Raw genomic sequence first — 24,989 nt, 5'->3', positions numbered from 1 at the left:
TAAGCAATAATAGGGCCAAGATACTCTTCTGGTATGTATAAAATATCAAGAGAGCTAAAGAGGGCTTCCAGCACCTGTTAGTTCCTTTCTGGATTTAGGTAAGGCAAGAGTAAATGGGTTACCATCAATATTAGTGAACAGGTATATCCATATCAGTGAAACCAGAGATCCAGGTGTTAACATATTCATCAAATAATGGTGCTAATAAGAAAAAAGAACACTTAAACTATAGAAAAAATACATTGAAGAAAGACTTGGATTTGAATGAGAGGACCTTAATATGAATCCTCACTCTTCTATTTACTATTATGTGACCTCATCTTTTGGGGCCTCATTTCCTCCATCACTAAAATGAGGATGGTGGATGAGATTTTACCTTTCAATTCTAATTATATCACCCTTTGATCCTATGTACCCAAACCTGAATAATTATATCAAATGATGATGATACTTAGAATTTATATAGTTCTTAGGGTTTGTTAGATGCTTTAAAATATTACTTTGTTTAATCTTCACAATAATTCTGAGAGAGAGAGATTTTATAATCATTTGTACAGATAAGGAAATGAAGGCATCCAAAAGTTAAGTGACTTGTCCAAAGTCACATAGCTAGCAAAGCAACTAAAAGGCACAGTGGAGAAAGTGATGAACCTAGAATCAGAATGACTTGATTTTGAATCTGATTTCAGACATTTCTTACTTGACTCTGGGCAAGGCACAACTCTCTGCCTCAGTCTCTTCATCTATTAAATGTGGATATTCCCCTGGGCTGTTGAGAGGATTAAATGAGATAATATTTATAAAGCAATATACAAATGGTATGAGAAGTTATAGTAGGTGATCTTACATGAATGTCTGTGGTACTAACTACTTAATATATGGTTTCTTTCAGAACCATTGGTTCTGAACAAAGGTCTTCAAAGTACATGAAAGAGGCATGGTGTAGGCAAGGATGACCAGAAAAACTCATCTAAGGTGACAAGTTGCTAGCCTCAGGGATCTGTTGTTATTAAGTAGAAATGAAAGGACATGGACACATGTGTGTGATGGGTCCAAATTTTTAAGCTTAGATTTGAACTCAAATCTTCCTGACTTGAGGTCTAATTACTATACTGACTGGGTCACCTAGGAGCTCCGAAGATTGAAGCTATTTCAAAATCATGGGAAAAAATCCTTCAGATTGTATTATCATCTTTAGAAGATTCAGTTAAAATGTTAAAAATTACAATATTAATTGACTTCAGTCCAAATGAGTTTTTCAGAGTGGCCAGCCTGGTTACTAACAACATCCAGATAGATGGATGGAAACCTAGAAAAGAGAGAAAAGAGAGAATTTATCAGGGGAGGTAGCAGAAAAGGAAAGAATTAGAAATATAATAATAATAATTGTACAGATAGCATGATACAGTGTAATAGGGGTCAGAGGCCCAAGGTTTGAATTCTGAGTCTTCTACTTACTGCTCCTTAGGTCTTTGTTTCTCACCTGTAAAGTAAGTGTTGGATTAGATGACCCTTAAGCTCTCTTCCAGCTCAAAGTCTATGATCCATGATGCTATAATACCAGGACCATATTTCTCTTCAGCCACTGGAAAGGAAGAAGTTGGATTTTATAGAGGAGAAAGTGGATGAAAATAGAGAAAAGAACACTGAACTTGGGTTCACAAAACCTGAATTTTTTTTTTTAAATTTACAGTATTTTTTCATGGTTACATGGTTCATGATCCACCCCGCCCTGCTCTCCCCCCCAAGCCCCCAAGGCTGACAAGCAGTTCCACTGGGTTATACATGTATCATTGTTCAAAACCTATTTCCATATTATTTGTAGTTGCAGTAGTGATCTTTTAACATCAAAACCCTAATCACATCCCTATTGCACTATGTAATCGAGCATATATTTTTCCAATGCATATCTGGTTCCACTCTGGATATGAATAGTGTTCTTTCTCATAAGATCTTCAGAATTGTCCTGGATCATTGCATTACTGCTAGTAGAGAAGTCCATTACATTCAATTGTGCCATAATGTATCAGTCTCTGTGTAGAAAGTTCTCCTGCTTCTGCTCCTCTCACTCTGCATCACTTCCTGGAAGTCGTTCAGTTCACATGGAATTCCTCCAGTTCATTATTCCTTTTAGCTCAATAATATTCCATTATCAACAGATACCACAATTTGTTCAGCCATTCCCCAATTGATGTACACCCCCTCATTTGCCAATTTTTTGCCACCACAAAGAGTGTGGCTATAAATATCACAAAACCTGAGTATGAATCCTAGCTCTGCTACTCACTACCAAGGAGCTATGTGGCTTTAGAGAAAGTCACTTAGATTCTTTGGCCTCAATTTCTTCATCTGTAAAATGAAGGAGTTTTCCTTACTGACCTCAAAGGTCCCTTTTAGCTTCAGAGCTATTATTTTATGATTTCTCTCACCAGAAATGTTTTCTTCATTACCATCCCCGGCAGATTGTCCTCTGTGTCACTACTATCCTGAGTTACCACTACTATTTCTGTCCTTGGATAATTTTCTCTAAGAATTTACTTTTCTAATGGACTAAGTAAATCCCTTTCTATTTGATTTTTGGCTTATGCTTGGTCTTTTTAGCAGAGAAAACATTGGTTTGGAATTCACACTATATTTGCTTAATAATGATTACCTCTCTCCCTCAAAAAATTCAAAGTTGAAGGTGACCCTTGTTATATCAATTAATATTTATTAAAATAAACTGCTTAAAATTAAAGTTTAATTGTTTTCAAGTAATTGAGAAAAAATATTTTTAAAAAGAGATAAACTGATCTTATAAAATAATGGGCTTTGAGTTCAGAGAAAAGTGATTTCTTTCAGACTCAGATTAAATATCATCTTTTACTGGAGGCCTTTCCTACTTCTTATCTATTACTAGTGCCTTCCCTGAAGATTATTGTTCATTTGTGTTCTATTTATCTTGTATGTACATTTATTAGCATATTATCTCCCCGGTTAGAATATGAGCCCTTTTAAGGGCAGAAACCAAATCTTTGCCTTTTTATCTCTAGCATTTTGCATAATGCCTGTAAGTGCTTAATAAAAAGTTTATTAACTGACTGGACTTAGAGTGCCATAGGAAACCATCATATCTCTCTAAACAGTGGCAGCCATTTCCCTCATACTTACAGGCCCAGGTATGATGATTCCTTTCCCAATTTTTTCCTTTTTTAAGAAATAAATGTAATTGATGTCTTTTTTCTTTATTATTCCATTTCCCATTATATACTTCTCTTCTCCACTATCCAAAGAGCCATCCCTCATGACAGAATTTTTTAAAAGAGACAAAAGCAAAGTAATTTAGTAAAACTAAACAATACATCAACTAAGTCTGAGAGTATATGTAGTTTAACAAACATTTATTATACACTCACTTCATGGTGGAAATTAAGCCAAGCAATAAAGATATAGAGACAAAATGAATCAACACTTTCCTTTAAGTAGTTTATATTCCTTTTTTTTTAACACTTACCATCTATCTTAAAATCAATAGTAAATATTGGTTCCAGGGTGGAAAAAGGGCAAGGGCTAGGCAGTTGAGGTTAAGTGACTTGTTTAGGGTCACATAGCTAGGAAGCGTCTGAGGCCAGATTTGAATACAGGTCCTTCTATCTTTAGGCATGGTTTTCTAATCACTGAGACACTTAGCTGCCCCTCTTTTCTAAATGTCCTGGATTTGGAGCTTACACTCTTTTTCTTTTTTAATTAGTCAATTTAGAATATTTTTCCTTAGTTACAAGAGTCATGTTATTTCCCTCTCCTCTCCCCACCGCCTCCCGGAGCAAACTTCCACTGAGTTTTATATGTGTCCTTGATCAAAATCTATTTCCATATTGTTGATGTTTGGACTAGGGTGATCATTTAGAGTCTATATCCCCAATCATATCCCCATCGATCCATGTGATCAAGCAATTGTTTTTCTTCTATGTTTCTGTTCCCATAGTTTTTCCTCTGAATGTGGATAGTGTTCTTTCTCATAAAGCCTTATGAATTGATCTGGATCATTGCATTGCCACTAATGGAAAAGTCCATTATATTTGATTATACCCCAGTGTATCAATCTCTGTGTACAATATTCTCCTGGTAATGCTCCTTTCATTCTGCATCAATTCCTGGAGTTCTTTCCAGTTCACATGGAATTCCTCATGGAATTCCTCCACTTTATTATTCCTTACAGCACAATAGCATCCCATTACTAACATATACCACAATTTGTTCAGCTATTCCCAATCGAAGGTCATCCTCTTTTTCCAATTTTTGGCCACCACAAAGAGCGCAGCTATGAATATTCTTGTACAAGTCTTTTTCTTATTATCTCTTTTGGGTATAACCCCAGCAGTGCTATGGCTGGATCAAAGGGCAGACAGTCTTTTAGCACTCTCCAGGATGGCTGGATCAATTCACAACTCCAGCATCATTAATGTCCCAATTTTGCTACATCCCCTCCAACATTCATTACTTTACATTGCTATCATGTGTGAACCTTAAAAATTCTCAGACCCTACTTCATAAGGTTTGGTTAAGACCATTCCCCATTTTAAATAATGAAGGAACTTATATCAGGAATGTGAGACCTCTACTCCACCCCTACTTAAGCCTGCTTTAGGGGAAGAAACTCCTTGCTGAACAATGAAAAATACTTAAACCCATACTTATAGTATGGCAAAAGTTCTTAAGCTGTGCCTATTTTTAGATCTAATACAAAAGGGTGCTAAGTACCTATAAAGGTCAGGCAACTTGTGAACTTGACAAAGGCAAAGAGGTGAGAAACTTACTCAGAGGTTTTTCAGGTGTGAACTTAATCAAAAGTTCAAGCCTTCTTAGGTGTGAATTAAGAATGGTCTGTCCTTTGGAAAATGTCTACTGTGATTGGTAGATGTGAGAACTTAGGGGAGGTGACATAGGAGAAAATTCCCTTTAAAAGGAGAGGAGAAACTGAGAGCAGAGCACTCTCACTGGAACTCCCTCTGAGAAGACTTTGAGTCTCAGAGGAAATCTCTCTGGAGATGGCAGCTGGCCAAAGCTGAACTGGTGTCTCTCTGAACACTAGAATCTTTGCTTGGACAAATCTTGTGATGAGTGGATAAAAGACTGACTGATCTCTCTCTTAGGGCTTGGGCCTGGGCTGGGGAGGGCTGGGCTGGCCAGGGCTGGCCTGGGCCGGCCTATCTTTTTCTCATTATTTCCTTTTTTTCTCTCTCTCCCTTTCTTTAATTCCTCATTTGTATTAATTAAAATCTCTATAAAACCCAGCTGACTTGGGTATATTTAATAATTGGGAATTTTCCCCTGGCAACCACCTTATATTTGATTAAAAAACAAGACACTGTCTTGAAACCATATTTTCTGCTGTAACAATTTAAGGCAACCACTCTATTATCTGCCACAGTTTATGTCTTCCACTATTTTAATCACTACAGTTTATGGCAACCAACTAATTTAATTATTACACATGTTAGCCAATCTGCTAGGTGTGAGGTGGTACCTCAGAGTTGTTTTGATTTGCGTTTCTCTGATTATAAGAGATTTAGAACACTTTTTCATGTGCTTATTAATAGTTTTGATTTCTTTATCTGAAAATTGTCTATTCTTGTCCCTTGTCCATTTATTAGTTGAAGAATGGCTTGATTTTTTTCACAATTGATTTAGCTCCTTATATATTTGAGTAATTAGACCTTTGTCAGAGGTTTTTGTTATGAAGATTTTTTCCCCAATTTGTTGCTTCCCTTCTTATTTTGGTGGCATTGATTTTGCTTGTACAAAAAAAAACCTTTTTATTTTAATGCAATCAAAATTATTTATTTTACATTATGTAATTTTTTCTAACTCTTGTTTGGTCTTAAAATCTTTCCTTTACCAAGATCTGACAAGTATATATATATATATATATATATATATATATATATATATATATATAAATTTACTTATAGTTTCCTTCTTTATGTTCAAGTCATTCACCCATTCTGAATTTATCTTGGTGTAGGATGTGAGATGTTGATCCAAACCCAACTTCTCCCATACTGTCTTCCAATTCTCCCAGCAGTTTCTATATGGTTTCTTGTATTTTTTTTTTCCTTCACTTGGAAGCTCTTGAATTTGGCAATTACATTCCTAGGAGTTATCTTTTGAGGATTTAGTGTAGAGGGTGTTCTATGAACTCCTTCAATGTCGATTCTGCCATTTTGTTCAAGAACATCATGGCAGTTTTCTTGGATAATTTCTTGTAGTATGATGTCAAGATTTCTGTTTATTTCTGGGTAGAACAATGATTCTCACATTGTCTCTTTGAGACCAGTTTTCTTGATATGTCATCTTGTCAGTGAGATATTTTATGTTTTCTTCTATTTTGTCAGTCTTTTGACTTTCTTTTATTAATACTTGCTGTTTTGATAGATCATTGGCTTTCAATTGCCCAATTCTAGTCTTTAAGGACTGGATTTCTGTTACAATCTTTTCATTTTCTGCTATAATCTTTTGGTTTTCCTTTTCAGTTTGGTCTAGCCTGATTTTTGTGGCTTCCAGCTATTTCTCCAATTGGGAGTTTCTGTCCTTTAAACTGTTATTTTCTTTTTGAACTATTTCCCACTTTTCTTGCCAGAATCCTTCCATATTTTTTATAAGCTCTGATTTAAATTCTTCAAGAGCTTGTGGCCAATTTCTGTTTTTTTGGAAGGTTTGGGTGCATTTATTTGTATGTCCTCTTCTGCTATTTCCTCTGTAGTCTGGATTTTTCCTCCATAAAAATTATCCAGTGTCAAAGCCTTCTTCTTGTTTTTCTTGGCGTTGGGAAGTTGTTTTTCCTGGGCATTGTTTGCCATCACTATAGTAGTTTTCCCTTCCCTTTCTATTCAGAAGCCTGAATGAGGATTAGAAAGCATTAGAAGCTCCAGTTTTCAGAGGGAGGATTCATATTTTCTTCGATTAGCAGAGGCATCATGGTAAAAGGGAAAGAATAATATCTCAAAATTCATAAGATGTGAGTTCAAGTCCTGTATCAGGACTTACTATGTGGGTGATTTTAGACCAGGCACTTTAAATCTCTGGGATTACATTTCTTTTCCTTTAAAATGAGAGTGGTTGGAAGAAGTAGTCAAACTGATGAACTCTTAGGTCCATCTAAGCATTATTTTTAAGAAAGGACCTGCTTATTTTCATATTTCTGCAATGTTTTTGAGATAAAAAGTGCTAACTTTATTCAAGGTCTTTATCTAATCCTACAATTCTATGGTCTATTTTTCTTTTATTGATTTTATTTTTAGTATCTTTTGTTTTACTAGTATTGACTCATTTGTAAATTCCAATTATAAATTCAAAGTAGAATAAAGGACACTAGATTACATGATTGCACACAAACTTTCTGGAAATCTATGTCCCATTAATTGACTTTCTATCATTTTTAAAATTATCTTATTTATACCTAGAAGGAACATTGCAACTTGTCAATTCATCTAGAGGATAGGACACTGTACACAAAGTCCAGTCACAAAGTCCTGAGTACAAATCCTAACTCCACTTATTTGAACAATTAATCTTCCTGAGCTTTGGTTTCTTCATCTGTAAAATGAGGAGGTTAAATTAGAAGAACTCTAACATCCCTTCCAGTATCTAAATCTATGATCCTATGATTATAGTTTCTCCTACTTATTTGAGGAAAATGATCCCCAGAGAGTTTATGTGTCTTGCCTAATAGGGATATATAAATAGTGAATGACAGAGCCAGGATTCAAATTCAGGTCCTTGGCCTCCAAATCCAGGATTATTTTTCATGTACAAGGTTAATATGGATCCTTCAATTCATTTCCATTCCACAATAATTAACGTTGTTAAGGACCTCTTTATTTTATATTCAGACTCCTTTAATAGCCTCCTTGTTTGCTCCTCTGCCTCCATTCTCTTTTACCCCTTACCACAATCTACTTACTATCAGTCAACTTATAAAAGTAATTGAAAGGGGGCAGCTGGGTAGCCTTGTGGATTGACAGCCAGACAGATACTTCCTAGCTATGTGACCCTGGGCAAGTCACTTGACCCCCATTGCCTAGAACTTACCACTCTTCTGTCTTGGGACCAATATACAGCATTGATTCTAAGATGGAAGGTGGTAAGGGTTTTAAGCTTTAATAGCAATAATAATAATAATAATAAGTAATTGAACAAGTCATATTTGTTTTTTAGAGAAATAATCATTTTCTGTTTATACAAAGTAAATCAACCATTTGAGATCATACCCATTTTTAATGGCCAAATCTAAGTCAATAATCTTATAATCCCAAATACCCACCAATTCTTTCAAATATAAATCTAAACTAGTAGTTAATTGAGGTGGTGACTGAATTATGGCTAATTCCTTCAAAACAATTTGTAAATATGTGACTATTATATACGAGGAGTTAAACTAGTATCTGGAAGTACAAAGGCAAAACGTGAAATGCTCCTTGCTCTCAAGAAATGGACTGGTGTCAGGGATATAACATTCATGCATATAGAAGGAGTAGAACCAGAAAACAACAAAGAAGTAACTCTGGGTATTTTTAAAGAGGAGGAGGAGAAGAAGAAGAGAGAGAAACAGACATTCAGACAGAGTCAGAGACAAAGAGAGAGAGTACACACATTCTGAATGTCTGAAAGTATCAGGGAAGACTACCTAGAGGAGGTGGAACTTGAATATAAGCTGAAAGGAATACAAAGATTCTAAGAGATGGAAATGAGATAGGATTTCACTTCCAGCATGAGGAATTGCATGAAAGTACTGAGACAGGAGATGGAAAGTGAATTTAGGATGCATCAAGTTGGTCAGTTTACCTTGAACCCAAAGGGCATGAAGAACAGGAATGGGAAATGGAAATATTTTTTACAACTGAAGCAAACACCCTTGATTGTTTGTTGGTTCCTATTGAAGAGGTAACTCCCAGGACTCATTGCCCTTTGATAAATGGCAGTAGTGGTCCCAAATAAGTACTACCTAACAAAATTGCCTTTCTTTCATCCTTTTAACATGCAAAGGGCATCTCTACCCCTGCACCTGATTTCTTCTCTGTGAGAACCAGATCTAACCTTGCTGTGGTGAAGTGGCTTTGCTCATCGATCACCTCTTTCAAGCAATCTCACATCCAACATAAACAAGGCAATCCCATTACCTTGTGGGAGATGGCTCTGGAATTATATTTAGAAGGCAAAGAAATCTGCTGTTTTCTCTGTGGGAAGGGCCAAAAATCTTCTGAGACTCCAAGCAGGGTATTTCTTCATAATCATAGCAATCTAATTATATTCTCTCCATAAAGCAGACTTGTTGAAATCACTTGCCCTAATTAATTGGCACTTTTGTATGCACTGCGCTTTTAAGGGTTAGTAGGAATAGGATGGAGACTGTGCTTTGAGACAGAAGAAGGAAATAAAAAATTGGGAGGCTTAAATTTTGCCTACTGAGCTGTGCAGTATTTTGTTCTATCTTGATTCAGAAATCATTTATAAAGGACCTACTGTGTGTGTTAGACACTGTGCTAAGCACTGGTGATACAAATACAAAAGATTGGAGCCCACAAAGAACTAAAAGGAGGAGACAATGTAAATAGGAAAATAGGTGGACAAGAAAGGGTAAAATCACAGAGATGGTAAATGGACAAATGTGGCAATTGAGTGCCCAGTCTTTCCAGAACCAACTAGTTACTATTCCTAGAAGAAGTAGAAAGGAGTGGGTAGAGGAAACTGGAAGGAATGGTTGACTAACTGAGGTCTTCTAGACAATGAATTATTTCTAACAGACCTGATCCCAGAGTATTGTGCAAATGATTTCATGTCTTGGCTACAGGAAAAAGTTCAATGTAACCTTCTGCCTTTTGGGATATAGAATAGAAAGAAGGGAGAACCTTCATATTTTCCTAGAAGTGTAAAGTTTAGGTAATGACCATAGTCATCATCTAGTCTGTTCAACCCTTTCATTCACCTACAAGCAAACTGAGGTTCATACAGGTTAAGCATTATGGAGGAAGAAGGCTAAATTGAAAAGAGAACAGGAAAGAATAAATTCAGGCCTGAATCACAGTTCTGCTATTTACTTCCTATGTGATCTTGGTTAAGTTGTTCATCCTCTTTAAATTTCCATTTTTTCATTTGTTAAATAAGGATAATAATGTGCTGCTTACATCACATTTTGTTATAAGGAAAGTTTTGGGCTTTTCCCATATTTTAAAGGGGCAAAATTGTGCATTACTATTATACCCAAGGGTACATAGCAAATAAGTAACAGTCCCAGTTCATCTGACCCCAAATCTAGTCATCTTTCTATCATCCCAAATTCTTCACTAACAAATACCTCCCTTTTCTTATAAGAGCTGCTGGATTTTGTTCATTGTGCAGAACATGTGAATTCAGAAGGTAAGAGGCTTGTCCCATGATTTAATGATATAAATGAAAAGAATATTAATAATAACTCACATTTCTCCCCCAGCAACTATGGTTTTCAACATAGGCCATTTCACTTTTGTGAAATGGAGTTGAGTGAGATAAATATTGAAGATATTGCTATTGCCATTTTACAGGTGAGGAAATTGAGACACAGAGAGGTTAAGTAAATTAAATGTAGGATTAGAACTCAGACACCTAATACAAAGTCAATGGTGTTTTACAAGTCATCACTACCCATCTCTCTTCACCTTTCCTACCATGGTACTGAATTTAAGCTGTGTTCAACACTGAAATGATATGCCTGAGTTTTTATTCTTTGGGTCTGAAAAAGAACAGCAATAATAATACAAACCATTAGAGGGAAGACATTAGTAGATTAATGGTAGCAGGGCAGGGAATAAGGGATTTTTTTTAAGGTAGGTGCAATTTTTTAAAAAAAATTTTATTAATTTATTTTTATTTATTTGAGTATTTCCAAACATTATTCACTGGAGACAAAGATCATTTTCTTTTCCTCCCCCTCCCCCACCTCCCCCATAGCTGACACGTGATTCCACTGGGTATCACATGTGTTCTTGATTCGAACCCATTTCCATGTTGTTGGTATTTGCATTAGAGTGTTCATTCAGAGTCTCTCCTCAGTCATATCCCCTCCATCCCTGTAGTCAAGCAGTTGCTTTTCATTGGTATTTTTACTCCCACAGTTTGTCCTCTGCTTGTGGATAGTGTTTTTCTCCTAGATCCCTGCAGATTGTTCAGGGACATTGCATTGACACTAATGGAGAAGTCCATTACAATCGATTGTGCCACAGTGTATCAGTCTCTGTGTACAATGTTTTCCTGGTTCTGCTCCTCTTGCTCTGCATCACTTCCTGGAGGTTGTTCCAGTCTCCATGGAATTCCTCCACTTTATTATTCCTTTTAGCACAATAGTATTCCATCACCAACATATACCACAATTTGTTCAGCCATTCCCCAATTGATGGGCATCCCAGGGCGATAAAAGACTGTTTGCCCTTTGATCCAGCCATAGCACTGCTGGGTTTGTACCCCAAAGAGATAATAAGGAAAAAGACTTGTACAAGAATATTCATAGCTGCGATTTTTTTTGGTGGCCAAAAATTGGAAAGGGATTTTTTTTAGATTATATGTGCTCTCTTCTATCTCAGGAAATGAAGTGGAAGGGGATATTGGTAAAGGGATTTTGCAACAACTTTAAAAACACCTGAAAAAATCAAATGTGAGAGATTGAGGAAAAATTAGGGGGGAAAAAAGCAATGCAAGAACATCAAGTAAATGGCAAAAGATTGCCCAAATGGAAGAAGAGACCCAGAAACTCACAAAATAGAGTTATATAAAAAGAAATAGAATTGGGCAAGGGAGAGCTAACAATTTCCTAAATCAACAAGAAATAATAAAGCAAAATCAAAAGAATTAAATAATAGAAGAGAATATGAAACATCAAAAAAGAAAAAAAAAACAATTGACCTGGAAAATAGACCAAAGAGAGACAATATAAGAATAGTTGGACACCCAGAAAGTTATGATAAAAAAAAAGAATTTAGGCACCTTACTCCAAGACATCATCAAGGAAAACTGCCTAGAAATTATAAAATAAGAAGGTAATGTAGAAGTTGAAAGAATCTACCAATCATCTCCTCAAAAATACCCAAAGATAAAAATTCACAGGAACATCATTGCTAAGTTCCATAGCTCCCAAATTAAAGAGAAAATACTACAAGCAACAAGGGGGGAAAACAATTTAAATACTTTTGAGCTATAATCAGAAAAAAAACAAGACTTAGCAGCTATAACATTAAAAGAATGAAAGACATGGAATGCAGCATTTTATAGAGCAAAAGAATTGGGTTTACAACCAAGAATAACATATCTAGCAAAGAAGAGCATAATTATAAGAGGTAAAAAATGGATATTTCATTCAATAAGGGAGTTTCAACTATTTATAGGGGAAAAATTTGTAGAAAAAAACTCAGAAGAATATTTGATCCAAAATAAACATATAAAGGTAATGAAAAACTAATCATGAGCAACTCAGAAGGCCAGTGTTTAAATCTTATATGAGAAAATTTCATCTATGGCCCTTGGGAATGGCATCATTTTGGCCTGGGTGTTTTTAGGAGCAAGTATGGATTGAAGACTTAAGATCAAGGTGAATGTAATGGAAGGATCTGAAATGGTAGTGAAAAAGACCAGAAGGAGGTGGGGTGGAATGCTATCTCATATGAAGGAGGAATGAGTGGAGGAATTGACACAGAGAGAGGGAGGAAGAAATGGATGGCTGGTAGTACTACAGAAAAGCAGATAAAGTAAGAACTGGATGTCAACTTGGAGGACTGAGGAGATAAGAGAAGGAAGGGTGGGTTAAGAGAAAGGAGATCAAGGGCATAAGTTAAGGGAGGGAAGGGAAGATAAACCAAGAAGAAAGTATATGTCAACAGTTAGGGGAGTAAGGTGAGGGACTAAGAGAAGGACTCCTAGGGCAAGACAATGGGAGGGATTTTTAGAATCAAACTCTCCTCAAGAAGTAGAAGGGCATGGATGGGGGGGATAAGAAAGAGATTTTTGAAAGGGTGGATAGAATAAAAATGAAAAGATAAGGGAAAAGTAACAAGGGAAGGACCTTTGGAAAGGTAGGCTAATTTAGAACTAGGATGGCAAAGGGAATGGATAAGGGAGAATTTGAGGGAAGGGGTCTGAATTGGTCAAAGGAAATTGGTCTTCTGAGTCATGATATGGAGAAAAGAAAGGAAGAAGGGGACAAACAATGAGAAGAAACAGAGTAGGTAGAAATGCATAGCTAGTAGCTATGACACTGAGTGTAAATGGAATGAATTCACCCATGGGAAGAAAATAAATAGCAAAAAAGGTAAAAAACCAGAACCTGAAAATATGTTATTTACAAGAAATATTGAAAATGAGAAACATTATATAGGGTAAAGGTGAGGAGCTAGAGTAGAGTATATTATTCCTCAGAGGATCTAGAGAATGCAAGGGTAGTAGTCATGATCTATGAGAGAATTGAGGCTAAAATGGATATAATTAGAAGGAATAAACAAGATAACTATGGTTACTATGGATAATGAAGCATTATCAATATTGAACCTGTATGTATCAAGTGTTTCATATAGGACATTACAGCAAAGTGAGGAAATAAAAAAGGCTTACAGTCAAACAATGTTTTTAATTACCAACACATTTTTTTCATGAAAGCTGTTTTTGAGGGAATGAGGAAGAATGGACACAATGGATAACTGAGTTTGTGTATAATAAGTTCTGCTTGTTGATTGACTAAAAGGGACATAAAATAGCACAGGGAAGGAGAGCTACAACCCTATGAATAGAAAAGGATGCATAAAGAGGAAACAAATTGACTACTTCTCAATTTGCCCAGAATCCATACTGCTTTTAGCAGATATCTAATCTTTGGGGCTTGATGGATTATTGATGGTGTCATCTGTCATTGGCCAGCCTGTCCATGTAATGCAGTGTGCAAAGGATAGAGCTAGTCCTGGGGCAAAGAGAGTTGAGTGTGAATTTTGCCTCTGACCTTTTCTAGTTTTGTCACCTCAGTTTCCTTATCAGTTTCCTTAACAACAACAACAACAAAAATAAAAACACTTTTCTCATCTCTTTTATTGAGTCATTTAGAGGAAAATGCTTTGTATATCTTAAAATATATGGTCATATATTTTGGTTCATGTTATCATATGGTTCATGTAATCATTATCATCATCATCATCATCATTTCACTCTCATAAAACAAAACAAAACAAAGCAACAAAGGGACTCTTCTCCAGTACTGCTGCTCTCTTTTATCTATAAATAGCTTTATTTTCAAAGATAGATTGTCAGGGAGTAAGGACTAAGAGCTTGGAAAAATTACTGAGAAATTTATTTTTGCTGCCATTGATGGTTTAGTGTAACTAGTGGTCAACTCACCCCCAGGAAACCTCTACTTTTCTACAATAGAAAAAATGGACAAAAGCACACTAGGCTAGAAATCAGGAAATCAGGATTTGAGTCCATCAAACACATTTACTAAGTAATATTTTGTACTCAGAGGTTTGCTAATGTGATCGAGGCTTCATACAATGGTCAATTCATTGTTTAATGTTTCAAACAGTAAAAGTATTAGAACAATCCTTAACTATGTCAGGTCATTGAAGTTCTAGTTCTAGCCACTATCTCATTATGTGAACTTGAATAAGTCCTGTCTCCTCTCTCAGCCTCAGTTTTTTTCCTTTGAAGAATGAATGGATTAGACTAAAGTCTCTTTGAGGGCAACTAGGTAGTGCAATGAATAAAGCATTGTGCTTGGAATAAGGAAAATTCATCTTCATGAGTTCAAATCCAGCCTCAGAGATTTAGTAGATGTGTTACCCTGGGTAAGTCATTCAACACTGTTTGCCTCAATTCTTCATCTGTAAAATGAGCTGGAGAAGGAAATGGAAAACTATTCCAGTGTCTTTGCCCAGAAAACAACAAATGGGGTCACTAATTGGACATGACTAAGACAACTCAACAATAACAACAAAAAGTCTTTGAATATTAAAATTCTAATATTCTATGATTATTCAGAGGAATGGTTTTTTGAGGTGGACTTTAAAAGAAGGATAAGAATTTATTGGCAAATGAAGGAGGAAGGAAATTCTAAGCATAGGAAAACAGTGTTTGAGCAATATTATTAGTGGTGGAAGAATGTGGTGTTTATTTAGGAGATGAGGGAAGCGACTATAGCATTTGCTGTCTGAGATGAAAACAAGATAATGCTAGAAAGGCAGAATGGTTAAAAGATTAGAGTGCTAGTGCCTTGAATTCTTTAGCAAAGGAGGTTGAATTTCCCTCAGTGGATAATAGGGAACTATTAAAGATTTTAGAGCAAAGTTGTACCGTACCTATTTCTATTCAAAATTAAGGTTATTCAGACATTGATTGGTAAGAAAGATTAAAGTGGGAGAACATGTGAAGCCAAGGGAAACCATTTAATCCAATTCAACTCTCCTTAGAGGCCTCGCATATGCAAAGCATCATTCTAAGAATGTTGAGAGGCCAATGCCTTAGTCCAGGAAGGCTGCAAATTCTTAATAATGTATCTCCCATCTGTGCAAATCACAATCTAAGACTTCTACTGGTAATATTATTAATAAACTACTTCAAAGAAGAAATATCATCCTCCAAAATGAGGAATAGCAATCTGATTCTTTTTATCTGAGCCAAGCCATCTTCTCAATCAACTGTGGCTTTAATAATGTTATTAATCAGTAATTAACATCCATTCTTAAAATGGTCACAAAAACAAAGATTATAATTGTTATTTCTTGTCACATTTCTGTAAGTTTATTTGATTGTGGTTGATTTGTACTTATTAACCTGGCCCCTTTTATTTCAAAATTCCCTAAGGGAAGGAAAGGAAGAAGGTTTGAATAGCAAAAATTTTATATCACTTGGTCAATTTCCTATAAATTGTCTAATTTTCTTCCTTCATAAAAGCTGTTAAATGTGTGAGATTGTCTATAGCTAATTGCCCTCCCCTTGTTCCCTCAGCTCATCAAACTCAGCCAATTAAAGGGAGGAACCCAGGGGCTGTATTTTTTAGAAGAAACAAAGAGATTTAATTCATTTCCATCTCAGAAGACAAAAGGAGCCCATTTCCTATCATGAATCACATAAGATAGGCTATAACTGAGCCATATGACTGTCTACCTTCAAAAGCCAGTATTTCTATACCAGTTTAATGACTCACAAGACTGAACAAATGTTGCAAAGATGACTGGGTGCATACAGCCAAACCATGTCACAGATATTCCAGCTATTCTGAGTCCAGGTCTTCAATTATTTATGAGGAAAACATGAATGGCATAGGGATGGGAATCCAGCCTGTACTTGTAATTATTATAGGAAACTAAGATAAAGACATTTCCTCTTCTGGTGAAGGTAGATAAATTTTGTACAACTTATAGTCTTAAAAATTGCCTAACATTGGGGGCTTAAAAGACAAGACCAGAGTCACACAGTCAGCAGAGTATATATCAGAACTAAGACTTAAACCTCAGTCTTCTTGGCTTTAAGGATAGCTCCCTATCTACTGCTGCAGGCTATATATTGTGTATGACCCATGTGAAAAAAAACTACTACTATAAGACATGTTGTGTCAACCATGTCAAATATGCCTTTTTCCTTTTATCTGTACATGGTTAGATCAGTTCTGTCCTTAAAAGTATGGAGAAGCAATAGGATCAGGATTCTTTCATGGACTTGGGTCCATGAACTTAAAAAAAATAATTCACCAACTATATTTCAATATAATTGCTTTTCCTTTGTAATCTTGTATTGTATCTTATACATTTAGTAACATTATTCTGAGGCATCCACAGAGTGCCACACAAAAGCTATGAAACTTTAATTTAGAATCATTCAATAGTATTTGAAGCAAGGTTGTTAGAAATGTAAATTTGGGGGGCAGCTAATTGACTCAGTAGATTGAGAGCCTGGCCCAGAGATGGGAGGTCCTGAGTTCAAATCTGACCTCAGACACTTCTTAGCTGAGTGACCCCCAGGCAAGTCACTTAACACCCATTGTCTAGCCCTTACCACTTTTATGCCTTGGAACCAATACACAGTATTTATTCTAAGATTGAAGGTGTGGAGAAGAGAGAAATTACAAGAAAATACAGCAAGACAAGAAGCTGGAGATTGATCAGCTGTCAATCAAAGGAAAATTCCATGTGGAATGTGATTGAGAAACAGTTGGAGGCAAGAGCCAACTGCTTACTTGGCTGAGGGTTCTTCTGGCTGATGGTGGTGACCCTGAAGGAAGAAGCTGGGTTTATCTCTGGGACTTGGGATAATGAAGTTGGAGGTGGCCTGGCTGATTTGAAGGCAGAAGAAAGATAAATAGTCCATATATATCTCTCTGACTGGCTCTATTTCATGCTAGAGACTGAATTGCCATTTCTCTCAATATCCTCCAACCTAAGATTCACTGTAGTGAATAGGGAAACCCCACCCCTCTTACCTTCATTCTCTATCTTGTCCTGTTTTCCCCAATAAACCCTTACTTGAGATAAAGAATAGAAAAGAGTATTTCCTCTGAAACATCATAGCTCACCCTGAGTGACTTAGAAGAAGGCTGAAGAAGAAGGGGGAAGGGGAAACTGAAGGGAAGAAGAGGGGAGGAAGGGAGATTAGAAGAGGGAGAAAGAGAGGTATAAAAGGGAGGAGGGTAGGCAAAAGAAAAGACTACCTGATCTATTAGTTATCTCGTATCCATCAAAATATACCCTCCAATATCATCTATTACAACGGTGAGGGTTTTCTTTAAAAAAAGAGAAATATAAATGTTGCTTGCTTTTCAATTTATGATGAGAAGAATAACCACCAGAAGCTATTAGTAATAAGAATTAAGTATAAGGAGAATATAATTAGTCATTTTGAGCTCAGGGCAGAGCCAGCTTCTCATTGGTTTTCAGTGACTGAGGTTCAGTAGCTTCATGATGATTCACTAGTTGAGACTCAGTATTAAACCAGTATATAAAAGGAAAACAAAACACTCCCACCACTATTTCCCTCTTCTTGCTACTTTTCTCCCTTGTATTTTTGCTTCCAGTGTGTTAGGAGGAGGGAAAGAGAAGGTGGAGAGGAGGAGCTTTTTCTCTTTCTCCTCCCCCCAGGAGAAATGTATAGTGATGTGTCAGAAACAAATGACAAAAAGGAGATATGCATTTGTATGTGGCAGAAGAAGAGATGCCTAAGAATGGACTTTCCTAGCCCAAAAAATGACAGTATTTTAGTGAAGGAACATTTCCCACAAAAGCACAGGTTGGAAGTAGATATACTCATACAGTCTAGGAAAAGAGTATATAGGCAGAGCTCCTGAGAGTAGGGGAAGGATTTTTAGTTGCTGGACAGTTTCTAGACAGGGCAGGTTGGTGGCACAATGGAGTGTAAGACCTGCATCCAGGAAAACTAATCTTCCTGAATTCAAATATGTGTTCACTTACTAACTGTGTGACCCTAGGCAGTCACTTAACCTTGTTTACCTCAGTTTACTCTTTTATAAAATGAGCTGGAGAAGCAAATGGCAAATGGCTCCAGTATAACCTCAAATGGGGTCATGAAGAATCAGACACAACTGAAATGACTGAACAATAACAATGTTATGAAGGGATAGGGAGAAGCAAGAAAAATGGACTTTGACACCCCTTATTATTACAATGAGTTAGTCATAGTCAAGATAATCTCACCAAAGGATGGTTAATGTGAATCTTAGTGGAACTGTATTATGACCCCATGGGATTAAGAGACTCCCCAGAATGTCAAATGTCTTCATGACAACCCAAAGTTTGACTGCTTGGAAGGGAAACATGAATTATTTGAATCTTTATGCATAATTTTTTTACATCTGATTATGGGCTCCTGTGAGTCTTTCATCTCTTCTTCATTTTCTGTGTCATGAAATAATATTATTCTATACTCAACCCTCATTTATTATCTTGAGTTCTCTTCCTCCTTTATCACTTTTGGGGAAACCTAGATAAAACTTATACCCAAGCAGTATTTGGAGATTTTCCTAGAGTAACTCCAGATGAACTTAATGAGCCAAAAAATGAAGTATGACTTCATATAAGACTTAGGAGGCATTGGGGAAAGGGCTCTTAGATGATGGCTTATATTCTAGGAGCTGATTGTTATGTGAGAAGTTAATTTTGACCTTAGATTTTAAATGTCCTTTGGAGTCCCACACATCTTTGAGTACATTCCTGTCTGTTTGTTTGCTAAACTACTTATCCTCACCCAGGATGAGTCAGGGCAGCTTGTTCAGATAATCATGTTCAGTTGCCCAAAGCAATTTTCCTCCTGCTTCCATGTCCCTGATGTAAGTAAAAAGAAATAATGCCATCATCATAGGACCAGACTGGGTAGAAACCCTTGTCAAATGTTGCTTCCTGTTTCTCCTAATTAGCAAAGTCCTATCTTGTGATTCAGTCACTATCTGCTGAGGCAAACTCCAATTGCATTTGCTCTCATTCTCTCATTCCTATCAAGATAACACTTTCCTTCCTTGGTCTATCATCTTATTTCTTTTCTATCCATCCCATCCTCTAAAAAGTCTGAATTTGCTGTTAACAAACTTACCTTCATCCTAGATATTTCCTGTTTATATTTTTTTCCTGTCTTGTGTTCCTGAAAATCTGACTTCCTCTTAACCTGTTTTGTTTCTCGTTACTGTCTCTAATACATGACACTTTGCTCTCCTGCTAGGAGGGTATGCTAGGATAGAAAGAGAAGTAAATTTATTCTTTGCACTTCACAGGAACTTCAGACTACTCCTCTACTGATATCACTTGGGAGCCTCTTCTCCTTTGAGATTCAGTGAATATATCCATATCATCTGGTTCAGACCTTGTTGCTAAAATCAACTGGCCTCTTTTCTTTTTTCCTGGGGGAATTCAGTGTCTAGCTCACAGTCTCCCTCTATACTTACTATGTTCATATTTTCAGACATCAATATATATGTTGAACTACCCTTGAACACTCTGGCCTCCCAAATCTTCAGTTGTTAAAATTGTTGCTGTTCAATCATGTCTGACTCTGACTCCATTTGGGATTTTCTTGACAAAGATACTAGAGTGGTTTGTCATTTCCTTCTCCAGCTCATTTCACAGATGAGGAACTGAGGCAAACATGGTTAAGTGACAAACCCAGGACCACACAACTTAGAAGTGTCTGAGGTCAGATTTGAACTCAGAAGATGAGTCTTTCTGACTGCAGGGTTCACAATCTACCCACTGTACCACCTAGCAGCTAATACTACCAAGAAGTATATATTCACTTCCCTTACGCCTTCCAAAGGGAAGGCCATACCTTAGATTTTACTATAACTACCATCTCTATTGTTCTATATTCCAAAATTCCTTTCCATCCTTCATAATCTCCTTCCTTCCATTTTCTTCTCAGCCTATATCCTTCACAAATTATTTTTTACCTTCACTAAGACCTCAAATCCCTTTGTCTCTCCTTGTTCATACATTCCCTTGACCCTGTCCTCACTTCCTTCTCTTCAAGTTAATGACCCTATAGTTGATCAGCTCAATTGTTCTCTATTCTCTACCTTTGAGTCTTTCCCCTTTACTCCAGTGTTTGGAGAAAAAATTGAATTTTTGTAATTTCTGAGACAAACCCCTCATTTTAACTTCCTCTGCTCTTGCCTCCTCTGGGCACTTGACTCATTGATCATTAACCCTATCTCTCTCCTCTTCTATTTCTTTGGTGTCTTCCCATACCAGTCTTACTTTTCCAGGTTTCAACTCAAGATTACCCTCAATACTGGCCTTCTCTATTCCTACTCCCACTCTGATGAATAAACCAAAAGAAAGTCACATCATTATGCCAAATTGTTATCTTTTATGTAGACTTGTTATCATTTCTTAACTGGGCTGTCACGGTTGCACAGAAACCCTTTTATTCTTTCCTAATTTATTCTCTATAATCCTATCTGCCTGTTACAGACCTCCTCTTTCCTCAAGCCACATATGCCAGTCCCACTTCTATGGATCTTATCAGACTATATATCACCATCCATTGAGAGCTTCAACTACTCCCTTTTATCTCACCCTTTCTTGCCCTTTGTGCCAATCTGTAATTATGAGGTTATCCTATTTTCCAGGGCAAAACCCTCAACTGATCCTTTATATTTCTTCTCATCTTGACTCCTCTAAGAGCTGACCCAATCTGAACATTTATTCTATTTCTCTCTTCTTTTCTTCTGGCTTTCTACTTGCCTCCAACATATGCTGCTCTTCCACATCATTAAAAAAAATCTTCATTTGTTTGAAATTATCTGCCACTCAGGATATAATCTTTTCATTTCATTGCCAAACTCCTAGACAGAATCACCTATATTCACTCATTTCCTCATCTCCTACTTATTTCTCCATCCTATAGAACTTTTGGCTACACTACTCAGCTACACCTGGTGATTCACATGTTTCCAACTTTTTAATTGCTAAATTTAATGGCCCTTTCTCAGTCTTCTTCCTATTTGATCTTTCTGAAGCTATTGAAATTGTTAAGTAACCCCTTCAATATATTCTTTTCTCCTATGGCTTTTCAGTCACTGTTGATCACCTCTTCTCATTTCTATATTTCCAAGACACTATTCTCTCCTGTTTCTCCTCTTATCTATTAGACTACTCCTCTCTCTCCTTTTTTGGATCCTCATCCTGGTCACACCTGCTAAATCCCAAGGCTCTGTCCTTGGCCCTCTTCTCCTTTTCCTCTATATGTTTCACTTCATTACCTCATTAGCTCTCATCATTTCAAATATCATCTCTCTGTAAATGACTCTTGGATCTACTTCTCTAACCCTCATATCTCTCCATCCTCAAACCTCCAATTATATATTAGACATCTCAAACTGGATTACCAGTAGACATCATAAATTTAACAAATCCAAAACTGAACTTGTTATTACACTCCCCCCCAACTCTCCTAACTTCTCTATTATTTTTAAGGATATCACCATCTCAGTCCTCTAGACTCAACACCTGTGTCATTCTTGACTTCCCTCTTTCTCAATTCTCATATCAACTCAGCTGCCACATTTTTTTCTACCTTTGTAATATCTCTTGTATATGTCCCTTTCCTCTCCTTTGACATTATAACCACCCTGTTGCAGACCTTCATACTTAGAGTCTGGCCAAAAGCTGCTGGTTGATTTCTCTGCCTCTACTTTCCTCACTCTATCCGATCTATCCTCTACTATTCGGCTATCAAAAGGATATTCCAAAAGTATAACTCTAACCATATTAACCCTTTTTTTCTTTTTTAAAATTTTATTTAAGATAATTTTTTCATGGTTACATGATTTATATTCTTTCCCTCCCCTATTCTCACCCCCTTCCGGTAGCCAACACACAATTCCATTGGGTTTTACATGTGTCATTGATCAAGACCCATTTCCATATTATTGATATCTGCACTATGGTGATTGTTTAGAGTCTACATCCCCAATCAAATCCCCATCAACCCATGTGATCAAACACTTGTTTTTCTTCTGTGTTTCTACTCCCACAGTTCTTCCTCTGAATGTGGATTGTGTTCTTTCTTGTAAGTCCCTCAGAATTGTGCTGGATCATTTCATTGCTACTAGTAGAGAAGTCCATTACATTCAATTGTGCCACAGTGTATCCATCTCTATGTATAATGTTCTCCTCTTAACCCTTTTTAAAAATAAACTCTTGTGACTGTTACCTCCAGGATTAAATATAAAATTCACTGACTTTTAGAGTCCTTCATAGCCTCATGCTTTCCTACCTTCTTATACTTCCCTGCCCTCTAAGTATTCTGCAATCTAGTGATACTGGCCTCTTTTGTTGTTACTCCCACATGACATTCTATAGACTTAGATCATTTTCACTGACTATTCCCTATTTGTGGAATATTCTCTCTCTTCACCTATGCCTTTTAGTTCCCATATATTCCTTCAAGTATCATCTCAAGTTTTACCTTCAGCAAGAAGTTTTTTTTTCTCAGACCTCATTATTATTCCTAATTTATCATGTATATACATATATATATAAGTAATTTGTTTGTCCATAGTTACTTGTTGTCTCCACAATTAAATTGTGAACTCCTTGAGATTAGGACTATCTTTTTATCTTTCTTAATTTCCCCAGAATTTAACATAATGTCTGACACATAGTAGATATTTAACAAATGATGATAGAATAACAACTCTCTCTTCACTTTAATCCTGCCTCTCTGATTATTCTTTTTTTTTTTGGTCTCTTTTTGTCATTACTGATTTCCCATCCACTAAGCACAGGTAGACTCTCAGAATGGGTCTTAATCTTTCTCTTTCTATAATATTTCCCTTATTATCCTTATAATCATGTCAATACAGATGCCTTTCTAAATTTGTATATTATCTTGTCCCTGTTTCCTGAATTTCATCTCTACTACCCAAATCTCACATTCAACATGAGCAACACAAGTACTAATTAGCTACTACATAAATCCACCAAAATTCCTTATTTCTATTGAAAATACAAGTATCTTTCTAGGCAATGAAACTCAAACTTCAGTCATTCTTGACTTCACCTCACTTTTTACCTTTTCTCTTGCCTAAATCATTGCCGAATCTTGGCAATTCTACATCCACTACATCTCTTCACATACATTCTCTTCTCTCCAACTCAAAAAAAGCAATCTCCTAAATTAGGTCTTCATTACTACTTCCCTGGTCTACTGAAATAGTCATCTAATTGGGAGCCACTGCTTCTAATCTTCCTCTCTCCCATCTATCACAGTCCCATCCAGAAGAAAGTTCTTCCCTTATAATCAAACCAAAACAAAAAAAGGCAAAAACTAAAACTAAAAGCAAATGTTAGTGTCTCCCTCTTGCTTTTCAGATAAAATACAAGTTCTTCAGCCTAGCATGTAAATCTCTTCATTATCTGGCTCCAAAATTTTTCCCCCGACTGATTCCTTCTTACTCTTCTTCATGCAGTGTCATCTAGCCAATTTGGTAAATTAGTGGTTTCCTAAACTTAGCCTTCCATTTCTCATCCCTGTTCATAGATCTGGGCCAATCAAAGCAATTACAATGGGCGTTTTGTGAAATACTTACCATGTTCAAGGGACTGTGCCAAGTTATAAGAATAGAGTGAAAAGCATTCCCAGTCCTCAAAAAGCTTTCATTGTATGGTTGAAATTCTCTCTTTTGTCTCACCCTTTTGGAATCTTTATGTTCAAGGTCCAACTTTGGTCTCATCTTCTCCCCAAAGTTTTCCTTCTCCATCCAGTTGACAAAATATTTTCCCTACAGAAATTACACTGGAGCCAAGATGGCAGAGAAGATAGGGAGGGAGTAGAAAACAGACCTGAGAGCTAAGGCAGTCCCAGCTCTCAGTCTGGAGCTCTGGAGCTCTCAGTCATAGACAGTAAAGGGATCTGACAATCAGCCAAAAGGAGATTACAGGGCTCCCTTGTACTTTGATGCTCTGAGTTCAGTACTCTGTTGTATTGTCCATATGCTCATTCAGGTTACAGTCCTAGAACAAAGAGGAGTACTAGAACACACAAGCAATTATGATCGCAGAAAACCCTGGTCAAAATTCCAGAGCAGAAAAGAGTGTTTCTGGTTGCTCATACACCAAAACACAGGCCTGGAGAGTATTAAATATGCCTCTCTTTAAATCATACCACCATAAAAGAACTAAGAATTTATAGATCCCCAGAGCTAGTTCTGAAGGTAATTGAACAAATAATCTGAACCTTGCAATAGTTCCCCCTTCACTACAGGAATAGAATCCACCTATAACTTTTTTTAAGTTAAAAGACAAGAAAAAGGCTGAAAAATTAGCAAACAACAAAAAAAGCACATACAATAGAGAGATTTTTATTTTATTTTAAAAACAAATTTCCACATAAGTTTTCCCAAGTTATATGATGCAAATTGTCTTCCTCCCTTCTTCCCTCTCCCCTCCCAGAATTGGCAAGCAATTCAAATTGGGTTGTACATGTATTACCACACAAAACAT

At 36.5% G+C, this 24,989-nt stretch overlaps 1 long non-coding RNA gene across 1 annotated transcript; it reads right to left on the bottom strand.

The window, feature by feature from the left end:
* Nucleotides 1-1,158: 1,158 nt before the first annotated feature.
* Nucleotides 1,159-24,498, bottom strand: LOC130456395 (uncharacterized). The gene is made up of 2 exons (XR_008915178.1): nucleotides 24,077-24,498; nucleotides 1,159-1,309 (listed from the first exon to the last, which is right to left on the bottom strand). It is a non-coding gene; the product is annotated as an uncharacterized LOC130456395 (long non-coding RNA).
* Between the last annotated feature and the right edge of the window lie 491 nt (nucleotides 24,499-24,989).

Source organism: Monodelphis domestica, chromosome 1 (genome assembly GCF_027887165.1).
Source record: "Monodelphis domestica isolate mMonDom1 chromosome 1, mMonDom1.pri, whole genome shotgun sequence".
Lineage (NCBI taxonomy): Eukaryota > Metazoa > Chordata > Mammalia > Didelphimorphia > Didelphidae > Monodelphis > Monodelphis domestica.
Note: the sequence above shows the minus strand (reverse complement) of the source record. Positions and strands in the feature narration are given on the sequence as shown.